Raw genomic sequence first — 21266 nt, 5'->3', positions numbered from 1 at the left:
ATCATGCCACTCCTGCGTCATTCCTCATTTGTTTTTGTTTTACCTGATTTCTCTCAGGGAATTATCCATGAATCCATTCGTGCTTTCATTCTTGTTTCTCATTGATAAGCCATGTTTCACTTCAATTGTGTGTCCTCTTCTGTCAATAGAGCTAATGTATCCATTATAGGTAACTAGTATTTGTCTATCCATCTAGTCCTTGTCTTTTGTAGCTGGTCCGTTTTTAGGCATCAAGTGATGAAGTTATTGGGATATTTTTTCCATTTTTTTTTTACTTTTCTATGATCCACCCGATATCCAAACGTCATATCGATCACTTAAATTTCATTCAGCCTGTTGTTAGCTGGGCTAGGCGCCAGATGGTTAATGAATGAAAATAAATGCTAATGAAGGGGCACTGTTTAAGTGACTAGCTCTATCTAGTGTTAAACCTAAGAAGTGCAAAAGAATGTAGGTTGAACTCGAGCATCTTGTGTCTGCCAAATTTCATGATATTTTTTGTCATTTGCTTGCCGTCCAATAAAAACTGGCTGGTGGGTTGCAGTTGTTTTAAAAAGAATCAAAATGGGTTTTGAGACAGCTTCACTGAATGGACTTTCAGGCGTAACTGAATGAATGATGTGCCAAATCAAATAGTGACTCGAAGGAAAGCATTTGTTCTGAACAGAAAAATCTCCATATTCTATTCTAGAATTTTTTTCTTCTAAGATCAGCTTGTGATAAGTGCCTGTCTCAATAATGTTTACTCTTGTTTTTTAAATCAGTACAAGTCCAACCTTGGTTGGCTGTCATAAATCGCACTCTTCACAGTTACTTTAGCATCAGTGAGTATTGCAGTACACGTATGTTTGCGCGATGCGTCAATGTTGATATGAAGACGTTAAGGGATGTTCTTGTATAAGCGCTGAGCAGCCATGAAGGGCTCAGGGAGGACGTCAGCGCGTGCCTGCCTGCCCGCCTGCCCGCCTTCCTGCCTCCACACTTGTTTCCTTTCACGGTGTGAGTAGGATCTCCAAACGTTGCATGTCATGCACAAAATATAGCCATGACATAAATCCTCCTCCAACTCACTGGCCCACTGGAAAAAAATAAAAACTTCCTGGCTGATCAGTGGACAAACCCTACCACCCACCATTACTCACGGGCTCCCACTCGTCACTACAGTAGATGACGAGAACTCAATGAGTTATATTTTAAAAGTTCGGAATTAGTTTTGTGTCCTACTTTTTTTTACCCAGCGTGGATAGAAATAAACTTTGGTTTTAGATACTCATGATTAGAAAAAATGTATTAAAGGAAATACATGAACGTTGCGTTGTTTGATGCACAAGGTAGCGCAGATTCGAAAAGAAATAAAAAGGAATCAGACAAAGGAGACAAATTGATGTTGATGAGAAAGTGAGCTGCTTTCTTCTTAAAGTTTTTGATCTAAGTTTATCTGAGCTTATTATGACACCACATAGGGTGCAATTATTTTGGTCAAGCGCATCGGCTGCTTCAAAATCTGACGTTTGGCTTTTAATATAGTGAGACACCTGGAGCTGAATTTTGTTTTGAGGATTTGTTTGATGAATAATAAAGGCGCTGGCAAATATTAAGAAACAAGGATTGTCCACAGAATTTTGACTTTTGGCAAATTGAATTGGATTTTTTCTCTTTAACCTAACAAAATGCAAGCTCTTGCTGTTATGTATTGCAGTATTTATTATTTCAATGATTATCATAGGGAATAGTATAATAATATTGTAGGACGTAAAATGGTGGACTATATCAGGTTTGTAAAATCTTTAATAGCTGCAGGAACAGTGACTTGGATAACATTAAAATCATTAACTCTGAAACAAGAGTTCATTTAATAAAGTTGAGCACTGACTCTGACAAAAGATTTTTAACTAATCATGCAGAATATATTCTTGCCTGCATAGATGATATTTATTTTAATGTATTGTTTATACAAGTTATACTATTTTCATTCAGTTACACTTTTTTTCCCCAATGGGAACTGAGAGAAACATTAGAAGTATGACCAAAAGGGAAAATAAAAAAACCTCTGCGGGAGCCTGGTAGGAGGGAAATGATATTTTTGGGAAAAAACGAGTTGTTAGAACATATTTAATCCCTGATGAATGATACACCAGTGAGTTAAAATAAAGAACTATGAAAAGAATAAAACATGTAGGTAAGGGTAAAGAAAATAATTGCATGCATGACAGCACTTTCACATTAATTTATGTCAGCGCCGAGGCTTACACTCCAGTCCCCATAACCGATTTAGTGCCTATATGCAATTTCTCTTACTCTTTCCCACTTGAGCCTACCATATTTACATCATATTTTATACATTGTTATTGTACCATATTCAAATTATGCTGAATGTTTACTTATCATATCAAATTTGTACTATTACCTTCATCTGAAATGTGATGCATGTAACATATTTACATTTAATCAGCATGTACCTCTAAAATCAAAATGTTTTATAATGGGTAAAGTCTGCACAGGACTTAAGATTTAATAGTATCCTTCTTTCTTCTTAATCATATTTTTTGTCGGAGCGTCGGCTCTATTGATTGTGGCTGTCATTATGGTCCTACCTGATCATAATTCTTGATGTCTTTTGCCTCTGCCTGGTTAAGTTTGACTATTTGAAAAATCTTATGTAAGGAAAAGCATCGTGAATCGTACCTAGTTACCTGGATTGGATACGGAACCTGGCCAACTACTTTTTTCTCGTCCTGAGTTTTTGGTTGTACTTTGTCTATAGGACTTTTTCAATCATAAAATCCTGATCTTGTCCTTCTCCTTTCTCTGGCCTGCTCTCTTGACACACCTGACAGTATCTAACATTGGTGGACAAAGTGCAGAAGAAGGTCACGAAAATAGATGCGGCCATCACAGCTAACGTCCAAAATATCCGCTCCCAGACTAACCGTGACTCGGCGACGGCAGCACCTCCGCATTTGCGTTTTCCCGCCGCCGCGACGGCAGGTTATGACCTTTCTGTAATTGCAGAGATGATGCCTTCCCAGCTCCACTCGCTCATCTGCTAAGTGCATGTGTAACAGTGTCGAAAAGCTCTTGGAGCCAAAGCGCCAAAATCACAATGACATTTTAACGCTATTGTCATTTCGGAATCTCTTTTTTTTGTCGGGGCAGTGAGTCAATTCTGCATGCGCTCTAGTTGGCTGATTCCTCTCCTCCTGGATCTAGTGATCATCTCCTCTGACACCAGCTACAAAGCTCTCCTCATCCTCACAGTCTTTGCGAATTACTCTGTCTTTTTTGTGCCAGTCACGCTCGCAGTAAGAGCCCGATTTGAGGCCAGTCATTCGAGATAGGAGTAGGAAGCAGAGGATCAGAGCCTCTCAGGATTGCAAGATTTTGGACAAATTGTCGGAGCTTTTACAGATCGGAATCCCTGGCTGCTGTCGGCGCTTTCTTGTGGCACAGGAGTCTTAATGAATTATTAAAACAATGCAGCATCTCGCCCAAAAACGCTTCTACTTTAAAGAAATCGGACTATATATTGGCACTATTTGTCATTTATATTTGAATTTCAGCAGCCGATAGAAAAATTGCTGCGACAGTCAAGCAGAACACCCAGACCTCGGTGTTGTTTTTAACTTCACCCCCTGGCATGCCGAGCATTATTAAATATTTCAGCAGGGATCTAGATTTTCTCACTCTGGCTTCCTCCACATCTCTCGCTGCCTCTATCTCGCTTTCTGCAATTCGCCAGTGAGGGTAGCAGCTCACCGAGCGTGCTGCGACGATGCTAACAAGTACCATCGTTTTACCGTTTGGAAATAAAAGTTGTAAATTCAGGATCTTTTCCCCCCAAGTCTATACTAGTAATGTGATGTTACTCTAAATTCATTTGGATGCTAGTATATATCCGCGAGCATTTTTCATCTGTGCTGAAACACTTGTCAACATCATTATCCCAGCTCATTAAGATCTTGCTCCCAACCTGAATTATACATCAAGCAGCCAATCCGGAGTCGGCATCCCAAGCTGTCACGGGAGCGTTACTCATGTTTCTCCCAGCTGAGATAGTTCCTTTTAATCAGAGTACTGGGTTTAGGATCAGCATTTCCCTCCCTTCCAGAGGAATGTAGCAAAGAAGAGCGAGAGAAGATGATGAGGACATGGAAAGAAGGGTGTGGAAGAGGAAGAAAGACAGTGTTTGGGTGTTGGAATCCCACAGGTGCAAAAATGAAATGATTCATCTGCTATCATCTTTCTTTTCGCCTATCAGCGAGGATGTGAATGCACCAACATGTGATCCCTTCTTTCATAAACTGTCCATCACAGTCAAGTCAGTTTTTAAAGTTGGCGCCTCAAACTTCAATAATGATCCGTTTGATGATGTTGAATTTTCGTTGGTCTACTTGCAAGGCAACATTTCCCTTACTCTTATTATGATTATCATCATCATCATCATTTATTTATGAATTGAATGTTTGATGCTGGATCTTTATCTATGGACAGGACTTGGTTTCTTCCAGGGTTGTTTTTTAAAGAGCCCTATAAATTAGGACGAGTTGAATTCAGTCTCTTCGGTGCACATACCGTTAAGCCATTAAATTCAAAGGTTCTCATCCTTATTTTTCACGATAAATATTGTTTAACATGTTTTGCGTAAAAAGAAAACAAAGTCATTCGTCTTCAGTGTTTCTCATTAGACAATGGCGATATGTAGAGCCAATATTTTTTTTTTCATCTGGCTAATTTACATTGTGATATTACAGATCTTCATTGCAATAAAACACTGAATATTTGCAACAAACAACGAACAAGCAAACAACAAAGTATTGATCCATTCCAAACACCAATTGTATTGAAGATGTAACATCAAACCTAAAGATACCAGTCCAGTGAGAAGACATCCAAGTTCACTTGTAACAGGCATGAGCATATTTAAGCATGTCTCTTAACATTCTTAATAACATTTACCAACTTTTTTTATTCCCCAATTGGTCCCTAAGATCCCACTGTGTCTGGAGACAATTTTACCATTGCTTCCTTCCAGTAGCCTCTGGTGTTCATTAACATAGAAATTGATGAGCCACAATTGACAATCTAAAGCAAAGTTCAGACTGCAAGGTCAGCCAAGAGCCTGTAATTAAGCCCCGGCCCTTTAAGTGCCGCTATTATTATTAGCAAAGCGGGCCAGAACCCATTTGCAGAACACTAACATTCTCTCACAAGCCTGCAGGACATCAACTTAGAGTGTAAAACAATTATAGGCGATGGTGTGTGGCATTCGGTATTGACAGCATGCACACTTCATATATTTAAACACAGTATGGGAATGGAAATTTAATTCATTGCCACAGGCAGAGTTTGTCTTCTTCAAGTTTTCTGATAAGCCCGAGAAGGACATCCACGGGATGTGTGCTTCAACTATTAACAATGACGTCTTCTGCATCTGCATCGGAATTCAGGCCAAACGTTGTGGCATGAGTCGGAGGGGGGTGCTCAAGTTTCCTAGGGAATTAAACATCCAGACGGCAGAACCGTAAGAGGAACATGTCAAGGTGACCTCATCCCTGGATTGAACAGCAACGGTGCTTCATGTACAGATGGCACAAACACCTCGGTTTTTAAGGCTTCTTATTAGAAGAAAGAAAATGTATCCATCTACAAAATTTTTAGGTAAACAAAAAAATGCAGATATTGTTATCCTGTACAAGGAGTTTGAATTAGGATCGCTTGCTTGATTTACTGTCAAAGTTGAAATTTGTGTCAAATTATTTTGCTACTGCTACTCTGCTTGCTGTAGTGTGATTGATGTTGCTCTAGTTTGGCGTGTTGGCGACACCCAGTCTTTTTCAGTCTGTTGTTTAATTTTTGGATTCAAATGTGACATCATACCGTTTTTTTCAACCCAAGGACATGAGCACAAACGGACCTCCAAACTTTCGGTTTTATGATATATCGCCTTTGGCTGATCTCACATAGTCCAATTTATTTCTCTCATTCAATTAGTAAGACAACGGGAAGAAATAAAAGAAATTGGAAAAAGGGAGGATTGTTTAGTGGTGAGGCCTGCCTAGAACAAACAAATTTCCTGCAGAGATGTCATTTCAGTTTGCACTTGAAAACAGCTGCGAGAACATCTGCTGCCGCCGTTGCAATCATTGGCGTTTCCCCGCTTCCTGTCAGTTCCGGCCAATGAGGGAGCGGATGGCAGTGCTGTCACTGAACCCTGATTGTGCGCTACCTACAATCTCCGTAATTGCAGCACCGCTGTAATTAGTCAGCGATGATTCCTGCCATGGTTGTTGTTCGGAATTTGCATAATGGCGGTCTTTGCAGTGTGATTCGACGCACATTGATCATATTTTATCTTTTGCATTTATTCCTTCATCTTTGAGGATGTTATTTATTTTTAGAAGGCTAGAAAACAACTTGGTGAAATGATCAAACATTTTGGAGGCCCATGGAATTAGTTGTTGGGAGATAACGTAATTATACGTAACTCTTGACTCGCAATTTAATAATCGTTCAGTCCATTTGTTAGTATCTATTGCATCGTATGTATGTACTTGAATTACCATAAGGAATTTAATTTGGTATTAGACCTGTTATGTTGTGCTGTATCAGCGTTCCTAAACATCCTATCAATGGGAATTCTTTTTCAATTTTCAGTTTTGGTATTGTAATTTCAAATCCAAAAATATTTTTGGGCCCAAATTCACATTTTCGTCACATTTCAGCCTAAAATTTATCTCCACCGAATAATTCCTTCGTTCTTATTTCTACTGGTTGGAATTGCCAAATAAGTACATTCTATACATGTGATAATGTTCCTTCTAAAAGAAACATATAGACACTTTTGCTTTGGGCTTTGAGCTGAGTTTTGAGTGCAAACATGGTCACTGCTGCCAGAACCTAATGAGAACGCTTGATGGTAAGGTGTAAAGACAGACTGAGAAAAAGTGGTAGAGAAAGAGAGAGAGAGAGCAAGAGAGAGAGAGAGCAAGAGATGAAGAGAAGGACAGAAGGAGAATAATTGTATCCTAAAGTGAGAAAAAGGAGGAGTGTCGCTATTTGGCACTTAATCATTTTTGGCTGTGAATGACTTTGCATCAATTTGTAGGATGACTCACGGCGGTTGATTTGCTCCCCTTGTAATTGGTTGTGCATTCAAAAAAAGTTTGTTAGTTATCTTCCCTCAATGTTGCCCTCCTTTTTACCTGCTTAAGTGACGAGATATGGAAATGATGGCAGACAAATTGCCTTCAAAGCATACTTTATTTGATATATTTTTTCATTCAGCCCTGCAGCAAGTCAATGTGATAGTTTGGATGATGACAGAAGGCAGGTCTATCATGACAGGCTGATTAAAAATTGAAATACACAAACAGGCACAAGGAGGACATCTAAACTGGAGACAGGAAGGCCATGATTGATCCTTAATCTCAGAATTGTGAGGCCTCATCACTGTGCCGCCTGCTGAGTTAAACGGTGTTCCACTTTGGCTGTGTGTGGTCATAGCAATGATACTGTAGCAATAGAACAGATGAGATTTAGGGCTTGATCCACTTCACCATAAGAGATTTATCAGTTCACTACTGTCCGTAATACCAAAAATTGATCCTCTTATTATTGTCCTTAATCCCAGGCAGAACCTTACTAATTTTGAATGCCATTCAGGGAGAACAAGCTGTCAAACATTCTATGAAAGAAGGGTACCACATATCCACTCAACAAGAATAGTGAGGAAAAATGTATTTTAATAAAAATCGCATTAAGAGCAAAATCTAATTCCTGGGAAAAGTATCAAACTAGTATTTTTTTGGTCATTTAATGAATATTTTGTCAATTTAAATTCTCATCCTAACATAGTCATGTTCACCTAACATTTGGAATAGCTTCTGGAAAAACTAAAGATTAGTCAAACTTTTTTCTTTGTTAAAATACTTTGAATCTCCAATTAAAAGATTTTCATGTTATAAATTTGGTACCTTTCCAATTATTTCTCAAGATATCGTAAAACCAAGCCAAAAATGAAGGCATGCCAGTATGTGAAAGGTAATTGTAGGTTAGCTACAGGCAAATAATGGTAGATTCCTCTTAATTGTTTTTCTTAGGTTATTGAAAAGTCCAAATCAGCAGTAGGTGTTTTATTTCTTTGTTGATTTATGCCAGGTGATCAACAGGCAGGCAGTCAAACATATACCACACGTCTCACCTTGATGGGTTGAGCTTCACTTATCGGCGATTTCAATGAAAAAAAGAAAATCAAATATAGAATTGCTAGATTTCCCCCCCTAATTTTGAGGTTCAAACTGTACTTGAGCCGTGGCCTGTATACTATGGCCGAGAGCATTAAATTCTCTACACATTGGCCTAAAGCGAATGAAGGTAGGTGAAGACCAGTTTTTTTTTTACACTCCAATAACCCACATTTACTTAGACGCGCCGAGCTGCTTGAGTAGGTTTACAAGGCCGCCGATCTTCGAAAAGTTCTCACTGAATAGAACGTTTCCAAAGTGGCAAGGCTTTATGTACGGGGTAGATGAAAACCAGTGCGAAGGAAAATCAAGGTTACTTAAAAAATGGAGAGAAAGATGGTATGCTGCTTGTCGAAAAAATGAGGAACCAAATCATTTAACAGTCAATAAACCGGAAGCATCTTAACAGCGACTCATTGTCCAGTTTATTTTTTCAATTTGTTAGAAAGGATTGAATTCAAAGAACAATACATTATATTAATACTGAAAGACTTAAGATAATTAAAGAACCTTCTACATTTTTCAACGATTGGCTGTACCTGATCAATCTTCACCGTGACTGAAAATGTAAAAGATAACACCGCGAAATAATACATGAAGAATATTAAAGATTTTGAGGAACTTTTAGTTTAGTCTTTGTCCGAGGGAAATGCGCAAAGAAGCATGCGGTGAAAGGCTTGCAAAGATCGGGCAAAATGCCCGGAATGCTCCCGGCTGCTGAAAATCTTTTCGGCTCGGGTTCCTTTCACTTACTCATCAAACAAAACACGTATTTGTGCTTGTGGTCAGGATGTGAGTGGGCGGCTTCTACCTAAAATATCCTTTCAAATATACATGTACATCTTGACTCCTTTCTTTTTTGTAGCAATTAAAATCTAACTGGTCTTCTCTTCCCTACCGATATTCTAATCTGGAGGGACTTGGGGTTAAGTAAGGGCTAAATGAAATAAAATGCGCAAAATCTTGCAATCCATCCTCGTAAGCGGCAGCATGTGGGCTCAGTTTGTTTTGTGTTCAGAGCTCATCCATCACCCACAGACTCACACAATGGAGGTCAGTTAAAGAGAAAGATGAGGGCATGAATTTTAATTGAATGAATGCATTTTAGTCACATTCAGCATTTCAAACAACACTTTCCCTGGTCGCACGGTGACTCTTTCGTTCCATCCGGTTGGCTGGCTGACGGCAAAAATGGTCTGTTATCAAACACTGAAGTTGATGCTTATTGACGCCATTATACGCTTGGTAAAACGCCTAACTGTAAACAAATTAAATCGGATCTGTATGATCTCTCTTTGCCTGTTTTTGGTTGCAATTAACGGTGACAGACGTCTAATCCAGTTTGACTGGGAGACCGGCCACGATCATGTAGGATAAACTATCACTTTTGTGAGATAAAGATTATTGATTATCATCAATTCCTTCTTAGTTCTTCTGAGTGCCCCATTGGGAATCAAAGGACGGAACTCTCATTGCAAACAAGTGACAATGATGTGCTATGTGCCCTCATTCTTCTTCCTTCAGTGCTGGGGAAACAGAAAAATTGTGTCCATAGAGCCCTAAAAATAGGTCATGCTCCCTCCTCTGAACTACACCGCTCCGTTGCATAAAATTCACCGTGCTCGTCTTTGTAGCCGTTCCCCGTTCTCTTCGGTATGCTGTCGGGCAGACGCATCACGCCGAGCTGCGTTGCAACATCACAACACTGGTGACACGTGAGTTCAGGAAAGGGCTTTGGTGTGCTGGGCTTAAGAAAAACGGTAAATATTAGGTTTTTTAAAAACACGAAATCATTGGAATTTTGGGGTTCATTATCAGTAGGCGGGGGACACCCTGACTTGGTCCTTAATACAAACAATCATTCGCGTTCACCTAGGGACAATTTATAATATTTTCAACCAGCCTAGCATGCATGTTTTGGGGGTGTCGGAGGAAAACTGATTACCTGAAGAAATCCAAGGCAGGCACGTGGAGGTATACATAGCCTTTTGGTTTTATGTTGATTTATTGTTTGGAATTGCCCTCCTTTTCACTCAAACAAGGCTTGAGTGCTAATCACAGGTACAAATGGTAGCCATGGTAGGTGTTCGCCGGTAGATGAAAGCGTCAAAGAGGAGAGGTCACCTTAATGTCAGAGAGAAAAAGATGCTTGTGAAGCCACCAACCTTTAGCATCGATTCGACTGCCAGCATGCTGTCTATTGACAAGAGCTCATAAACAAACACAGTGTGACACCCGGCACACCAAGTCAAGAAGGACTTCATTGAAATGGCTCTCTTAACGTTTTCCATAGCTAAAAAAATACATTAATACAGTAGCAGAGTCAACATCCAAACTGGTTAATTTTCATGCAGCAGTCATACCGATGATGAAATCAATTTCGAGTACTGAAATGCGTCTTCAGAGAACATTGTGTATGGCTAATAGATTTCACCCTCATGAGTTTTTACATCTGCTCTTACAGACTATGCAAATATCACAACTTTTTCACTCTCAACGTTGTACTCTTTACAAAGTGTAAAATGCTCTATTTTTTAAATTTTATTGCATTGCAACCTTAATGAGCCACACGGCAACATTTTCTATTGTACATGAACTAACTGCCGTATAATGAAATCTGCGTTTAATGTACTGAAACTGTAACAGCCACATCGCCATCAGAGGCATGCTTTTTCATAATGTATTTTCTAATTGCTTCATAATACATTGTTTTAATGCAGTTGTAATTTTGGGGAGTTGGTGTTGGATTTTTGGAATGAATGAGCTGGAACCTCCCCAAAAAGGAATGATTTATATTTCAAAAGCCCCTTCATCTTCATTTGTTATAGTATCGTTTTTTTGTCTGTTGAGGAAATGGTTTGCTGTGGGCATTTTATGCAACAAGGAAAGAATTTATGCATTTTTTTGAGGAGTCAATCACAGTAGAATTAATGACCTAGCCCGGAAAGTTCAAAAGTGGTGCTAACGAATCATTACAGAATGGAGGAAAAAGTCTATAGGACCCATGCCATGAATTGCAAAGATCCTTTCTTCTGTTCTAAACCCTTGAAGACTCTTAACTCTCTATTCAACTATTCGCAATAATCCGAAATAAACTCTCCAATTGTTTTTCTGTTTAATGTAACACTGGACATGCATACTACATTGGCAGTACACTTTGCGGACCAATAGAGATTAATAAATGATTCATCTTAAAATATATGTTTTGTTTTCTCCCACAACAAAGCAAACTATAAAATACAGTACGTATGTTATCCAACCAATTGCCTTTTCGATTTCAACTTAGAGTGAAAGCCTTTTCCGCCTCTAATTTTAGAGAAGACTTTAGTTCGTCTCTGTGTAAAGTGTCTCACTGCAAATGAATTCATGAACTACCCCAGCAGCGCGTGAGTCACCCACTATCACAAAAGACTATAACCCAATTACTCAACATAGGCCAATTTCTTATTTTCACTACAATCCAATTGTAAGATCTGTATTTTTAACCAGGAATAAGCCTTGTGTTTCACCTTTGTTGGAGCAATGCCTTCCCCAAGGAACCGTCCGCTGTTACTTCAAGGTCGAATAGCTTCACCAGTGTTTGAGACTTCACCTTAAATTCAGGGCACAATGTTTTTCTTAAAACTGTAACTGCCTGAAAAAGGTGGACAGAAATCACAGGCAAAAAAACTTTTTCCTGTGCCTGATCTATACATTTTGACACTGCGTATTAGATACTTATTTATTTGCTCTATTAAGATGCTGTCTCAAATATCCTCAACTAACTTATCACAATCAAGGCTTTTATTGTTAATACTTGCTATTTTTTTTAACCTTAGTTTAACTAATGTGATAAAATGGATTTCACAGCGCTTCCAGTTTTGTCCCCTAGGGGCCTTCAGTCGTCTTTCTTTGCTGGTCTAAATGTGATCTGAAGCACAGTGTCTTTCACAATTTAAATGAAACTACATTCTTTTTTTTCCTAACACGTCTCCTATCATGATTTCATAATAGGAATGATTCTAAAAAGAATATATAAAATAAAGAACCTTGCACTGGCAGAATAAATCCATGCGAATAAATCCAGTATATTTGAGCTCTTTACCTGTTTTTCTCCCTTGATTTAATCCTGGGAAGCACCCAGGATTAAATCCACACTCGTGAGACTTTATCAGTCTTCCACCACCGGCTTTTGCATGCGATCATTTTTTTCCCTAATCTGAAAAACATGAGAAAATGCTGCTTATGTTGTCAGTTACGGTAATAGCAGATGATTTGTCATAAATTATTGCCTATTCATGAGACAAGTGCATGGACTGCAGTGTTTTTGTGCCACTTTATGTAACATATATTGCCAGCCTACATTTGGATCGTCTGATTCATGCAACTCATTTACATTTTTCCAATGACCTTCCATGCCCCCTGCAGTCCCACGCATCTCTAAATACAACCAATGTTCACACGTACGTAGGACATCAGCAGAGGACGGGGACGGGGGGAGGGTTTCAGCCAGGGTGAAGTATTATTTCTAAGGTACATATTATATACAGCGAGTCCCGGAGGTAAGACCGAGTTCCATTCCTACGCTTGGCACGTAAACCCAAAAGTCTGATGAAGAGATGTTTTGCACTTTGGAAAGTTAAATGTGTTCATTATTTGTATGGGAAAAGAGCATCAGACATTGGGAAGTGGAGTTGTTTAACTGGTGTTAATATTATGAAACGCTGCTTGAAAGAAAACAAGGAAAAAACACTCTTCCAAGGGGTCTCTAGGCTGCGAAAAAGTTTTCAGAACCCTAAGGTGTTCAACTTACGCTATTGTACTCAAGCAGCACTCATCACAATGCAGTTGTGTTGCACCCTGGCGCCTACACAGAATTCACGTTTGATCCTTTGTTGTGCAGACAAGCTCTCTCCAGCTTTAAGTGGAGGCAGAGATCAGAAGCCACTTGTGACAGGCTCTGCTTCCCTCTTATTTTGCCTCCCAGTTCTTTTGCCCTGCATGATCTTTTGACATCTAAGCTCCATTATGCACGTGTCCTTCTGAGAAAATACCCACCTTATGCTCTTTATATTTTCATTTTCTAAGAAGCTACTCATCCGAACCCATTCCGCAGAGACTGTGGGAGGGAGATTAGTCTTGTATCTGTGTGTGTCAGGAGGTGGGAAACAGAAAGGGAGCGGGGTGAGGGGAAAGGAAGAGAGGATTCCCTATCCTCTTCAATTGACGAGCAGGAATACCTCCATTGTCTGGTGGCGCTTTCCAGAGGGAGCGGTGAAGTCCACGGACACTTTGTGTCTACTCCCTCATTTGTCATTCAACAAGGCTGTACAAAGATACTATATGGACAGAAATCCCTAAAGGAAGATAGGTCTTAATTAAGTAAATTGAAAACACCAAATTATCCATAGGTATGACAGTATGCCTGAAGTGTTGTTTGTCTAAAAGCACCCTGCAATTGGCCGGCAACCAGCTCATGGTGTATCTCTCCATTGTTGCTTTGGATAGGCTCTCCTCGTGAAGATAAGCGACGTGGCAGATGAATGAAGGTTTTGGCAGGTGATGGTCTTCATCCTCTTCATTTGGGAGATAAGCTAGATGTTGATAGACCAAGAGCCCATCTTAACGACAGCGATCACACAAAGCAGGTGTGACATCTGTTCCGGCTTGGTGGCCACAGCTAGCGCTCGGAGGCATGCAAAAGTGAAATACCCCGTGGCTATTGGCAACTGCTACAACGAAAAGAAACCAAGTGTTGGAAAAAAAAGTATCTGACAGCATTTGCAGACATCGCACAGCCTCTCTTTTCATGCTCTGGTGCTTCTTTTCGCAAATGGCTGGCAAATCACTGAGGACATAATGTGTTTTCCTCTACCTTCAAATGCTGTAAGCATTTTCCTCTTGGCTCTCCTTTCAACAACTTTTGAAAACAATCTCTTTTGGCAACCTTAAGCCAGAAATGATACAACAATCTGACGGCAAATTTATAATAATCTATTTCTGCAGGCATTTAGTTTGGAAAAACATAAAACAAATATTAATTGATAAAAAAAATACCAACTCATAAGTGATGGAAAAATAACCTGGATGAACAACCCTAGCTTCCCTTTCTTCTTCCCTTAACTTGGTTCCACTTTTTCTAAAGTACTTTTTAAACAAAGTCACCAGCCGCTCCACGACCCCAACAAAAGACATCTACACTTTTGAACTGAGCAATGTTGTAAGATTTTCAAAGGCACAAAAAGGAAATTTAAGATAGATGATGTAATAAACGAATGTGCTTTCTTTTGAAGAGTTCAGTAGTGATTACAAACTTCCTAGCCACATAAAGTTGGTTCCCAATGCCCGGACAAAAAGTATTGCACTCGCAAATCTGTAGATCTGATCAGTTGTTGTTTTAACCCAAAGGAGCGACACAGTTCAGATTTGACTTTATGTTCGTGACAATATTTTTTAGAAGTAAAAACGCACATATCACCAAACATAAATAAATGCACAAAGCTGGTGAATTTTTATATTGTAATATCCTGTTTTTTGGTGTTTATTTCAGAGGCTTGGAACTAATGAATTGGTATTTAGTTAATTTCTATGGGAAACATTCATTTGAGATAGTCCCAGAACTGTAGGACTATGTGGAATTTGGAGGTATAAAGAGTAAACAACCAAACTGTAGGCAACAGTAGGTGCACAATGTGTGAATAGTTCCCATCCAGTGGTAGATCACAGTTGTTTATTGTAAGTAAATATAGATTTTTGTAATGCATGTTCTCCTACTGTGAATCTTTGTATTTTTAGTAGTGAAAAAAATATCATTGACGTCATCAGTGACTCTGAAGTTACGCACCCCTGGAGTGAGCGTAACTGAATCACCGAATACTAAGTCTTATAAATGGCTCCTGCAATGACAAAGGACCCCCAACAGAGTTCAAATTTGGTTGGGCGTGGGTGTTTTATTATATCTTTAGTTGTTGTTGTTGTTCTGTTGAACTTTTTCATACACAAAGCACAGGCGCCTTCTGTAGCATGAAGGTTTTGTAGTTAAAAAGTTTCATTTAGTTTTTAATTGTGGACACCCCACAAAATCATTTAAAATAACATTCCAAGTCATTGAATTCATGATTAGAAATGAAGGACCTTTAATGAACATTATTTTAAAAAAAATAATTCAATGGATACATTGAAAGCATTTGATGACTTTCCACTGGCAAATGTCCTTTTAAAAGTTGGAATAATTGTCTGTATTTTTATGGATTAGTAGGAACCTTTCGACCTCTTTATCTTGGTATTTTTCACCCGCACTGGTGTCCAACTAAGCTTCTGTTAGGCTCTCGCAGTGCCATCAGGCATGGGGACAACAGGTGACCCCACAGATGGCACTTTGACACTCAGATGTGGAATCAGGAGCTGCGTTGTTAAGACCCGCATATTTAGTGTCACATTATACGCTATATTAACACTGCCGTGTTTGCAATTCAAGGTAATATTGAAGTCAACAGTGGCTGGCAAGTTAATAAGCAAGAAAGCGGTGTTTGTGAATATGTGCATATCTGCAGAGGGGAGGGAGGACTTTGGAAATAAATTCCTCCATTTCTCACTTATTCAAGGGTATCAGGCAAAAAGTCAGGTAAAAGTCTGGGTGGATGCTACCTGAGGGATTGTTTACATATTTACGACGCCAAGTGGCAATCGTCCTTGCGGCTCCGGTGCATTTTCATTAACGGCATGAGAAGTGAGCCTTGACACAGGGATCATACACGCAATCGCATAAACATTCTGTGCATAGATCAAGCCTGGCAGTGAAATGTGGCCGCTAGCCTTTACTTTGAAGATTGCAGTTAAATGGACTCACTGATGAATGTTCACCATTTTAGCCGTCAATCATACAAAAAGTATTGAAATACTTGCAAAATTCGCAATTTCCAAGCAATGATATTCAATTGATATTAAAATTCTTTCAACTTTGAGACTTTAATGGTTCTAGGCAACAAAAAGAAAAAAAAATCCAAATACAATTTGTCATGAACGTGTATCATATTTATGATGGGTATTTATCCATGGAAAAAATATCATATTGCTCAGAATTTATCAATCAATTTTTTTGTGTTAAATATTTCTTATTTTTTCTTACTTTTATTTTTCATAGAACTACATAAAAAAGTATTATCACCGATTTTCCTAAAAAAATATATTTAATATCGATAAATAAGCTATCCGGTATCAGAAAAGGTTTCTAGTTGGCCCTCCAAATGACAGCGTAAAAACGACATGGTCCACGACACGACTAAAATTGACTACTAGTCTACTTGTGATTCATGTACTCGCAATCGTGCCTGTTTCTTTGCGTTCGATGCGATCTTCAACGCAAAATATGGCACTCTCAACCCTGAGGCCTCAGCCTAATTCAATCCACCATCCAAAGCAAAAACCATTTTAGCCATCGGGACGTGCGGCGTAGGCTGCTGATGAAGTGTGACGCAAGCCAGCAAGCGACAGTATTTCATTTTAAACTCCAAGCAAACGCCTCACTCCTCCCTTTTATCCGCACGATAAACGTTCCGCCTTCAACGGAGCATCTCCGATTGGGTCACCTGCATTTTCTTAGGTGAACATATTTTTGATGCCGAAATGTGTTTTATTTCCGATGCTGACCAACCTTTGAGGAAGATCGAGGCTAATTTTCCCCATTTTGAGTGGCGAAAAGCACATGTTTCCGCTTGAGTGGGACTAGAAGCATAAAGAGAAGCGAAGATTGATGAGATGTTACTTTCCCTATTGTCTTCTTCTGGCAGGCTGTATATTCCACGTCTCCCCGCGGGCTTGTAGGAGGTTGCAGAAGATTTAGATGAGCGCGCGGGCTCTTGGATGGAAAAACACCTCGCAATCGCACTCCCACTGCGCGCTACAGCCATGTCGACATTAATCTGTGTGTGTACCTGTGGTGGTGTTTATTGTTTTAATGTATCCTAGTATATGTGAGATGGAATGGGAATTAATATATCACTTCTTGTGATTGTGGAACTGAAATTCATAGCTTGTCTCTTAGTTGTGTCTTTTTCTCAGGCATCATAGTTAGCTTAGTAAGAAACTGGAATTGAGTGGGATTGGCATATTATTTATTTGACATTTATGTCAAATGCTTTTCATTTCGTCCATTTCAAGCATTGTTTTTTATTCTGCTGCCTTCCATTTTTATCAAGAAAGAATAACCACATCCTGTGCTATGATTTACATCTTTTCTTTCCTACTGTCACTCAGCGACTGTTTTTATCCTCGCCATACACTCGGAGACAGCGCATGAGCACTGTTTTCACCTCCTGCCTCCTCAACCTGCCTGAAGCTTAGTCTATTCTTTCCAGCGTGAATCATCATTTCACCCTTTTCTGCAACGTACACGTTGACGCATGACAGTGAGCTGAAGACGTAACTTGCTGTTTTGCACCCTCGCCTCCCCACACCGACTCCTAAGTTTGATGATTACATCTTTTTTTTCCTAGTGTGTTTTGACAGGAAGCATATGCAGAGAAAACCTAGTATATGATTGCTAGTACACAAAAATGGAATATCATACTCAACGGTTAAGAAGTTTAGCAAGGCTGTCACATAATGTCCATTAAACCCTACTGATCTATAAACAAGCTCTGTCCCCAAATGAACGCTTCTGCAGCTGAAAGCGCTCAAATCCAATCCTTCAGATGCTCCAATTCCACTGGAACTGTGGGAAAATTGGGCCTGGAGTCAAGCTTACGTAGGATGTAGTGTTTTGTTTTGTTTTTTTGTTGTTTTTTATTCTACAAAGTTTAGCCCAGCAAAATTGGACCGTGTGGACTGCAGCCCTGGTTTTCTGAGTGCTTCGCTTGCAGTAAATAGTCATCTCTAATTTTGAGGGAACGGAATATATATTTATATTTAGAGTCGTAGGGCACACTTGGAGACAGAATTCGCACCCACAGTCACACTGCCACCGAGCAAGGATCCATCCCACGTTGACCGGACCAAAGTCAGGCATAAAAGGCAATCGTTCCCAGTCTGTTTTACGGTCATAAAAACAAGCCGCATGTTTTGACATTGCTGGTTTAAAACTCTCAGATGAATCATTCCCTTCCCACAACACTTCACCCCACCAATTTTTGCCTTTACAGCGCCATAAATTGTTTTAAGATGCCATCATATGTCAAATCTGCATCTCAAGTTGGCCGTTTATTTTCTTCATAGTATACGGCTTATTGGTAAAAAGCCACTTCATATTCAACCTGGCAGATAGCTCACCTTTTCCAGCAAGTCAGGGGCTCAAAGTTAACTGCTTCCCGATTGCAAGTAAAACATAATCATGGGCAAGGTAATAAAACACGCAGCATTCCTGGCGGCCAAAGTCAGGGCCAAACCAAAGTGGCCGCCTAGAAACGATGCATGCGTGGGCCAAAGGGTTTGAGGGATGGAAAAACTCGACTAGCTTGTCTTTACACATTTTCATACTGCCTTGCCTACTTGGCCTTTTCAAACTCCAGGTGCAAAGCAAAGGCTGAAATAGAAGCAGATCTCCAGGCATTAGAATGTTATCAAAGCAGAGATTATCTCCATTTTTATCTATTCATTCATTATGGCTCACTAAAGGTTTGGAATGATAAAGAACAAAAGGCAGCAATCAAACAAGCCAAACACTCGAGTGACCAATAACTGTCTGGTGCAGTCACATAAAGAAGCGAGCAGACCACTTGCGTGGAGATTATATAATTGATAATCCAAAGGGATGCTTAGTGGAGCAATTAGAAGCTAAAATTTAAGAGGACTCCATTAATGAAAACTCACTTCCCGCACTGATGAAAGATTGATTGTCTGTCCAAGCACCTCATTCCACTATTTTCCTTGCTTTGTCCTTGCCCGGGTTCTGTCGTTTGGGCACCACTGAGATATCAGATAGAATCTCAGTTGGGAAATCTTGTCTTCTTTTCTGGTATTTTAACATTTGGACTTACGACAAAGGAAATAACACCAAAATATGCAGGTTGTCATAACAATCTTATCAGGGATATGCCACCGCAGTTGTATTGTGTTCACCGAGTGGGAGGCAAAGGCGAAGTAAGATGCTAAAACTTGTTGAAGTATTCCTTAATAGGTCTACTAGGACATGGAAGTCGAGAGAATGCACAATACTTCACGGGAGTTCTAAAGGTGTTGCAAAACTTTTTGGGAGACCTAAACTAACCCTTATTTCGTGCTTTTTGGGGGACTTTTCTGTGTCTTCAGCAGTGTTTGATTCTTTGCTTCCTGAAAAGATAGATAGAAAAAGAGGCGATGCTGTCACATATCCTATCTTTTCTGTAGCAACTGTGCCTATGACTCAACAGCAGGTGTTGGTAGAAATGATGATGTAGCAGTAAAGGGCGAACATCGTACTGACTTAGCGAACAGTTGGTGCAGAGGATGACACCGGCGTGCATTGCCACCCGGCAATATGTCGCCATCTCGCCGGGACCAACTTCAATCTCACTCCTGCCGACATCCGTGCCATAAGCGCATCTGTCACAAATCGGTGGGGCTGAAATACTTTTAGAGGGCGAACAAAGGCACAGAATCAAAAGAGCCTGTCACTGGTTTTGAACACGGATTAGTGAATTTTTGGAGTTTTCTTGTTTAGCTATTTGAAGTACAGAAGTTCATGTAGTCGACTAAAACACATGCAGCTGCTGTGAATTATCTAATCATCTGAATTGATCCGCAACCAGTCCAGAGAGTTTTTCATGAGAAGTACTCCCAAAGATGTGGTGACTTATGTGACCTCACCTACTCCTTGAAACCAACTTTTACAAAATAGACCATTTGGCCAACCCTGGTTTATATAAACGTGCAGTTTTTTCTTGTCCCTTGCCAGATTGTCATCCTTGTCCTCTGGTTCAAATTCCCCATAGTTTTCTTCCCTTGTTTATGCATCCAGTTCAAAATGACCAGACCATTGTTTGCTAGTATGAATACATGAATACTTTTCTCCTCACGTCTTTATTGGCAAAATTATAGGAAAGGTTCATTGCCTCTTACAGCAGCAGAATAAAAATTACACACCTTGACTAGAACCAGCAGGGCTGTTTATTTACTTTTAGATACTTTACTCTCCTAAATCAGACCGAATGGCATCCGTTTTGGGAAGTGAAGGACACAAATCTGCAATGATTTGTGAATTTTATGCAATTCCGGGATTGTGTTGATAATAGTTACTAATTGTGGTTGATTTTTTTTCTATTGTGTTCACATTTGTCAGCTGTGCTTGGCTGCCCAGCAAGGGGGGGAGGTTATGGGGCATCTACACTGATGATTATGGCGTTGCGACAAGAGACCAGTCATTACTGTCAAGCCTACTGCTTCGATGCGTATAGCCATCGGCGTGTCAAGAAACAAAGAAGCATCTCGGTCTTACTGCCATCATTTTATGCTGATGGCAACGCTGTAATTAAATGCGTTGCTATGCTATTAGCATTGGAAAAGCACAGCTTTTGGATTCCAAAGGCTGCTGGGCTAAAACCACCACTGTGCGCTTTCAATTTCAAGACTTAAAAGACAGAAAACGTGCGTTGCCTCTGCCTCCGCTGCCACTGTGCATCAAGTCAACTTTGTTATTGAAGGCGATTAAGCTTAGACACTGGAGAGACTACATTAAAAAATCACACCTATACGCTATAAAAAATATTGCATATGATGTGTTTTTTCACCAAATAGCTAAATCGGTCCTTGCCTTCCTTCCGATTGCTGTTAATATTCCATGGATGTAAAATGGGTTTTAGGTCAAACACTTGTATGAAAGCTTTCACACAGTGGTTGAGCATTCATTAAAATTCAGTGCAGATCAAAAAGGTTTGAATGAGGACTAGGTTGATATAATCTTTAACTTCTGTCTTTTTTAATGTTCTGTGGAAGTGGCGTTTCAGTAGACTTGTCTCTATGTCACATTCATACCTTTTATCGGAAAAAGGCCCGACCGACTCTGTTGTAGGGATACCAATTCCATGCGTCTTTTTATATGTTCACTACAATGGTGCATTTTTTTTTAGCTGT

At 39.7% G+C, this 21266-nt stretch overlaps 1 protein-coding gene and 1 long non-coding RNA gene across 2 annotated transcripts in view; one reads left to right on the top strand and one right to left on the bottom strand.

Moving 5' to 3' along the window:
* The window catches only part of tmem30c (transmembrane protein 30C), a 93622-nt gene that overhangs the window by 16585 nt on the left and 55771 nt on the right, over window positions 1–21266 (top strand). The window lies entirely within an intron of this gene.
* LOC144087425 (uncharacterized) lies at window positions 9420–11837 on the bottom strand. The gene is made up of 3 exons (XR_013304736.1): window positions 11753–11837; window positions 10189–10367; window positions 9420–9990 (listed from the first exon to the last, which is right to left on the bottom strand). It is a non-coding gene; the product is annotated as an uncharacterized LOC144087425 (long non-coding RNA).

The sequence above is a fragment of the Stigmatopora argus genome, chromosome 13 (genome assembly GCF_051989625.1).
Source record: "Stigmatopora argus isolate UIUO_Sarg chromosome 13, RoL_Sarg_1.0, whole genome shotgun sequence".
Classification (NCBI taxonomy): domain Eukaryota; kingdom Metazoa; phylum Chordata; class Actinopteri; order Syngnathiformes; family Syngnathidae; genus Stigmatopora; species Stigmatopora argus.
This window is presented reverse-complemented; position numbering and strand designations above follow the sequence as displayed.